This window comes from Equus asinus, chromosome 8 (assembly GCF_041296235.1).
Source record: "Equus asinus isolate D_3611 breed Donkey chromosome 8, EquAss-T2T_v2, whole genome shotgun sequence".
In the NCBI taxonomy this organism is placed as follows: Eukaryota; Metazoa; Chordata; class Mammalia; order Perissodactyla; family Equidae; genus Equus; species Equus asinus.
Genome location: NC_091797.1, coordinates 45,338,064 through 45,344,063, shown reverse-complemented (window position 1 = coordinate 45,344,063; position 6,000 = coordinate 45,338,064). Strand labels below are relative to the sequence as shown.

At 40.0% G+C, this 6,000-nt stretch overlaps 1 protein-coding gene across 3 annotated transcripts in view; it reads left to right on the top strand.

The window, feature by feature from the left end:
- Nucleotides 1-1,758: 1,758 nt before the first annotated feature.
- Nucleotides 1,759-6,000, top strand: part of SLC17A4 (solute carrier family 17 member 4) — a 31,355-nt gene continuing 27,113 nt past the window's right edge. For all 3 annotated transcript variants that reach the window (XM_070515522.1, XM_014851585.3, XM_070515521.1), the window contains exon 1: nt 1,759-1,856. The gene's annotated coding sequence lies outside the window, so the exon portion shown is untranslated. The remainder of the gene's footprint in view (nt 1,857-6,000) is intronic.

The window sequence follows — 6,000 nt, the reverse complement described above, 5'->3', positions numbered from 1 at the left end:
GAGATTTGGGACAAACTTACCAAGAATGTGTCATAGCATTGTGAAGAAAAGTCTAAGGCTCTTTAAAAAGATTAACATATGATTAGGAGAAATGACGTAATTCAATAGCTAAGAATAATCAAGTTTATGAAAGTCAATTATTCCTTGAATTGAGCACATGTGCTCTCTCTCTCTCTCTTTGTGTGTGTGTGTATATGTATATATATATATATATATATATATATATGTATACTTATACACTGCAGGATTCTTTTTTCCAAAAAGAGGCAGAAAAATTCTGGAAAATATGGATAAAAAAATGGAACCACAGATAAATTACACAAAAATAAATTTATTGCTGCTTATGTAGAAAATATAATAGTATGATGAAACCTACTGAAGACAACATGCTCAAAATTGTTCAGAGCAAGTGGTCTATTTCCTACATTAAATATTAGAAGTCATTTCTAGGAGAGCATTAAGTAATTAGCACACAAGGCCAAACAATGATCCAATGGCTCAATATTCAGTAATATGCCAAAAGAGAAGTCTATGGTTGTATCAGTTGATCCAGTCAGGAGAGAAAAACTTCACAATTATTTGAATATGGAAAGTTTAATACAAAGAATTGCTAACTTAGGACTGGAGAAAGGAGGAATTAGCTAGTAAGAAGTAAAGAGAACTCTAAATAATAGAGGAATAGCAGAGATAAAAGGAGTAGCTATTACCCCTTGGGCTGAAGGAGAACACTCAGGACTGAGATCCAGATCTTTCTGGGGAGAGCACATGTGTAGCTCACTGGACAGCAGAGAAGTTACTGTGATTTTGCAGCTGCAGAGCTTGCTGGAAATCTAGCCTCAATAAGAGATGAAAGCAGCTGAAGAGATGAAGTTCTGAGTTCAGGGAAGAGGTCAGAGGAAGGGCATGTAAGGAAAAGAGAGTGTATAGGATCACCTTTGGAGTGAATTTAGATAGTGAAGAAGTCCAAGGACACAGTCCTGGGTACACCAGCATTAAAGGTTAGTGAAAAGATGAGGATTCAGCACAAAGGATTCTGCAGGAGCAACCAATAAGGCACGAGAAAAATCAGGCCTGAATGGTGTGTGACAATCAAGTGAAACAAGGTGTCAAGAGGGAGTGAGTGATGAAGTGATCAAGCTTTGACAGAGAAGGCCTGGGAAGTGACCACTGGACTGGCCAGCACAAAGGTCTGTGATGGCTTTGACAAGGGCTGTCTTGTCTCTAGTCGGCTTAAGAGAGAATTGGAAGTGAGGAAACAGATCACAAGTATGCATGAGTCTCCTGAAAAGTTTTGCTACAAAGAGAAAAAGAATCACAGGGTGTTAATTTTCACAGAAAACTCAATGGTCTTTGTGCAAATAGCTATAATCAGAAAACCAGAAAAATCATTGAAGTCAACCAAAATATTTTAAATCTCCACTCTGTGGAGAGCCTAGGTCTATTAAACAGGAGGATGGTAGAGAGAGGACTCCAAAGGGACAAGACATTCCCCATTCTCATGAAGAATATAATAACCCTGAGAGACTAGAGAAGGTGACAGCGCTGTAAACAAGGGCATGGAGTGTCAGGATCCTATAAAAAGGAGCATTGCTTCTGATTGGAAGGTCAGGGAAGATGTAAATAACCTCAGCTGGGTTTGAAGCATGAGGAAGGTTTAGTGAGTTTGACCTGCTTGTCAACAAAACAGTAAAAGTAAAGTTAAAAATTAAGCCATTGAGCCAATAAAATCCTCACATTTGATAATGTAAGTGCTAAAGGCTTTGAGTAATCATTTACCTCCTGGGGATTAGAAAATTTTGAAAGCATACAGAAATTTATTTGAAAGAAATGAGGACCCTGCACGCTACCTGCCTCAGGTTAGCCTTAATCTTTTCCCCTTAATATTTTGCTGTTGAGATGGTGGGAATGGGTCTTTTTCCCATAGGGAAAAGCTTAATTGGCTGTTTTGGAGTGGAGATTGTGGGGATGGGGACAAGAAGTCCTGATATAATTCTGCAAAGTGAGAGAGGACATTCTTTTTCCTAAAAGAAATAAGAGCCCCAGAACTCCAGGGAATAATACTCCAGGGAGTAAAATCATCCAAAGAATAACCACAGAAAGAGAGAGTCGGAATTATCTGAAACATCCGGAGATGAACCAGAAATTTTAAGTTATACTTTTAAGGGTTAATATCATTCAAATATTGGAACTAGACTAGATGACCTGCAGCTTAAGATTCATATATTGGACTTGTTTTTATGGGATGTGTTAATTTAAAAAACACCACTGATCACATCTATGGTGAGACAGTAAATGTAAATCCTGAATTCTGGCAGAGGAAGATTTTCATCATGGCTAAAAGATCAAATTAACCAAAACAGACCAGATCTTTCCAATGAATTTATGTATGGGAAAAAGTAAAGCAAAATGAAATCTCATGGCTTTCGGAAGTAATTAATGGGTAAGTAATTTGGGGCAGAGGACTTTCATTTTGGAGCTATGAATAGGATCCATGAGCGACTTCTTATATGGAGGAAATGTTCAGTGCTGAAACCAGAGAGAGACAACATTTGAGCTTTTAATAGCTCTACGTGGCACCTTAAGGAAAAGTCTCATTCTAGGATGAACTGGTGAATAGCAGAAGAGCAGGATATATGTTAATGCAAAGGGAATAGATGCAGAATCAGTCTTGGCCGGGGAAAGTGACAGTAAATTGATATAGGAATAGCTCAATATCTTTGCTAGTCTTTTTCATTTACCTAGCCTCTAAAAAAATAGATAAGGCTGATGACTTTCAAATTTATATTTCTACCAGGACCCTCTGTCCCAAGCTACAGACTTATAGACACAATGCCTACTTGGCAATATTCCCTTTTGGGTTTAACAGATGTCTTAAATCCAACATGTCCAAAAGGAAAGTCTTGTTTTTCTTCTGGAAATCTGCTCCCCTCTTGCTCATTTCCCCATCCCCGTTGACCACAACACCATTTACTCATTTGCTCACACCATAAATATAGAAGTCTCCAATGATTCCCCCCTTTCTCTCATGACCCTACCCACCTCATTAGCAATTCTTATTGGCTCAAGCTCCAAAACAGATCCTCAATCTAGTCTTTCACACCATGACCAGCCTAGGCCAGACACTATCAACTCTTGCACAGGTGACTACAATAGCATCTTTCTGAGTCTCTTGGTTCCTAGTCTTGTTCCTTATAGACCATACACCACACAGCAGCCAAGGTAAATCCAGTCCCCTTACCTCGCCTATAGAACCCTACATGGTGTGGCCTCTGACCACCACTTTGATCTCATCTCCCACCATTAACCTCCTCACTCACTTTGCATTGGCCACACTGGAAAAACTTGTTGGTTGCTTTGCTTGGAATGCTCTTGTTCAGAGTGTCTTCTTTCTCATCATTTCCATTTCAGCTCAAAAATAACTTTCTCATACAACCAGGTAAAGTAGTTAGACTTGGCAAAGTAATGGCCCTCTTCTCATGATTCTAGTTACTTAGTCGCTGTCACTACTACTCTCATTTTCTTTATAGCAAATGTCATTCTTACTTTTTTTCTTATTGTGTCCCTCCTGGAGGCTTTTCAAGAGTTAACAAGGTAGTGGAAGTTGGCAGTGGAGGGTGAAGGTAGAACAAAGCTGATGTAGGGCAAAGGATGCAGCTGTGGACAACATATGAGACATCACATAAAATTTATTGCTGGTTACCAGAAAAACCACAAGTGCCTCTGTCGTAAGAAGTATAGAAAGGGGGTAATTCATGAGAACTTCAGTCATAAATGCAAGAGACAGAGCTAAAGAAGCAGAACATTCTCTTCATTAGTTCAACAAATATTTACTGAATCAATGAATAAACTAGTGGTCAGTGAACTCTTAGGCACTAGTACATTAAAAGAGTGTTTATATAACCCTTGGGAAAAAATGTTTCTCTGAAAGTTTTGTCTTCAATCTCTGTGACTGATGTAATCTTTTTAATTCAACTAAGTATTCTAGGTGTGGTCAGATATGATAAGCAAACTACTTTTACAGCAGAATGTTCAGTCTCTTCATTTGATGAGTTTCTTCTCAGGGTTACCAGAGCCGTTCTATTCTGCCAATGAGCATCGATTTGGATTTCAGTTCAACTTGCAGTTTGTTTCTGAATGCCAGTGTGGACTAGAGGGCTCCTTTGTCTAACATCTGTGCTTTTGAATAATGTAATGAGGCAACTTGTCTGTCTGTTAGCCACTGAACAATCTTAGTGGTGACATGCACAGACATTACGCATGTTTCCAAACTTATAGTTAAAAGCAATACCATCAAAGAATCAGGTCTATATTTGCTTTTATATTAATAAAAGTAGTGCTCTGTAGAGAGGAAGTGTAAACGATTTAATTTCACCAGCAACCCCTGCCCCGCCCTCACATCCCTTTACATCTGCTTGGCCCCGTAACTTCTCTGATCATTTTCAGAGAGTAGAAAGTCCATTGGCTGCTTTCAGCTTCCGAATAATCTCATATTGTAATTAACAGGTCCAGTCCAATGAAAAGCACAAAATTGCAAAATTTATCTAAAAGTAGAGTTTCTCCCCATCTCCAGCTTGGGCTTGTGGTGAGGGCAGTCATTTGGTTTGGCTTCTTGTTCCCTTTCTCTGTCAGCCCCTTCCCTCACCCCTCTTGCTAGCTGAGGCTTCTAGAGCTGGCAGTTAGGGAGATAGAGGGATGGTTGGTAACAAGCAGGAAGTGTGGGTTTTGTGGACTCTTGTGATCTGGCACTGGTGCTCTCTGGGCTTGAGTGGATGTTCAATGCTGAAATCCTTTAGAGAGTTCCCCATTGGGAACACACATTCATCTCTCCCATGTCATGAGTGATGCATGTCCACTGCTAAGCCTTTACTATTCCTCCCTCAGCTGTGGAGTATCCTGCAGTCCCTCCCGCCTCTTTTGGGATCATGTGGCCCCTCTAGACAGTTCTCTTGGGCAGAATTTTTAAAAGCTGTAAACTGGACCTCTGTTCATCTACATCTCGTTCAGAAGGAACCTACAGGTCTCTGTGCATCTTTGCACCTGCTGCTGTGGGAGGTATCACAACCTCTCAGGGTGGTGTGGGCCCTGTCTCTGCTCTGCAGCCTCAGGTCAATAGTCACAGAGTCATGCCCTTAGATTCTGAGTCATGTGTCGCTCACCAGTCCCCTTCTCATACATACACATACAGGCACACACACACAAACCCCCAGGGGACATAAGTCAAGCTCTCTGGAGATTCCCTTGCAGGTGGCCCCATCATTTGACTTGAAGTTAGAGGCAGAGCCCTCCTCCCCTCTTTCATGGAGACAGGGTGAATCAGTGACAGAGCACACCAGCACCATTCTCGAAAGAAATTCTCTCTTAGCTTCTTCATCTCAGTCAGTTTGTGCCTTTGAAGTGGGCTCAACAGCCCCCTGCTTCTCAAGTCCTGCATAGTGGTCTCTCATCACTTTAGAATGGAGGCAACACTTTTATTTTCTTCTCAAAATAGTATGGGTTCAGTCTAATTGAAGAGTCCCATTTTAACATCCAGTTACACTCACACATACACATTACCATCACATATGCACTAGTGCATACAATTTCTGAAAGTGTCAGTTAGGAAGAAAGCATCCCACACTCCACACATTGCTACCACAGTTTTTTGTGACAGCTTTTAGTTGTTGCTGTTTTAAATGTGTTTTTAAACCACAGTAATAATTCACAAATACACTATTGCTGTAACACGTTTAAACACCACAGATAAAATTAAATTTCCACATGGCCATTCCTCCCCAAGGGAATGGCCCTCTCCATTCTCTTCCATAAAGATGTCAGTGTTACCAGATTAATGCATCTTAAGTTTAAAACCAGAGCTCCGGACAATGTACCTGAGAGCTGTCACTGTTTCAGTGCTACAATTTTTCTTTTCATAGTTTTCTATTCACTTATAAACACATAAATTACATAATGTAATATTATGTGTTTGTATGTTTTACTCATATTATGATCTTTAACTTATTA